The following is a 1,224-nucleotide window of genomic DNA, read 5'->3' on the forward strand; positions in this document are numbered from 1 at the left end:
GGTCCCAAAGGGAATGAAAATTAGAAGTGTTCCTCGTGATGAACATTGTGTGTGGGATTACCACTTGACTAGTTTTACCAGCTAGTTGGATTTTTCTTCTTTCACCAAGTGTAATCAGCGGCCACAGTAGTTGTCGTAATTTTGCATTGATGGTCTTTTGTCAAACCATCTTTGTTGATACATATTATGTACATGAAGGGATTGTTGTACGTTGAATGGGCTGGTATGCATGAAATGTGTCATGGTGTAAGCTGTCGAAAATAGTTCTATGTAAACCGAAAGGTAGGCTCAGACTAAGGGCCACCCCCCCCCCCCACACACACACACAAGCACGCACAAGTAAATACACAACTCCATTCCCCAGAATAGCTGCTTTCGGCATCACAGCAGATCGCACTAAGACAACAAAGTTTACTAACTGTTGAAAAAAACATTTTTCTTGTAAAATTAAGTGCCAGCTTGTTTATAGATCCAGACATCTACTCCTATGTTATGATTTTTCCACAACTAAACATAGAAGTGTACAAGTAAAATGTAGTCCATCTACAAACAAGTCGAATTAAAAAAAAAATTGAAACACATCAACATTCTCTCCCAAACCCCCAAGTGCAGATTTCATCTCCCTCTCACCTTGTATCAGTAAATCATAATATTATAACCAACCCAAACAATAACACATCCCTTTCTCTGGTTATATAACCGAGAGAAACTTAGACGAGGGGAGATAACAGGTATGCGACAAAATGTTTCCCTGTATTCAGACATTGTTACTGCCCATCAGTACCCAGTCTTGAGGTGGGAAGTGAGTCCGTGTTGCAATGTTGAGCAATGTCAGTGACATACACTTCAGGCGAGTTGCCGCTGGGGGGTGTCCTTAAGCATGACAAGACAACTCTAACTACCTAACTACCCCCAATCCCCCCAATCCCCCTTTAAAAAAGTAAGAAACAGACCACTTCAGGCAGGACCAACGGTGATGTAAATCTACTATTTAACGTGTCCGTACGTGTATAACACTGTTTATGTTATGTAAAATTGATGTCATGTTGGAACTATTTTTTATGTATGCGTTTTTCTTGCCATTCTAACCCAAAGTTCACCATGGTAATCAATTATTATCATAATTATTTCTTTATCCATTTATTTTATCACTTCTTTCGAGCAATCGACGTATTTAATATTATAGCACCTTTGAGACGTATATAAACTTCAGTCACCAACACC

Source organism: Aplysia californica, unplaced genomic scaffold, assembly GCF_000002075.1.
Source record: "Aplysia californica isolate F4 #8 unplaced genomic scaffold, AplCal3.0 scaffold00552, whole genome shotgun sequence".
In the NCBI taxonomy this organism is placed as follows: domain Eukaryota; kingdom Metazoa; phylum Mollusca; class Gastropoda; order Aplysiida; family Aplysiidae; genus Aplysia; species Aplysia californica.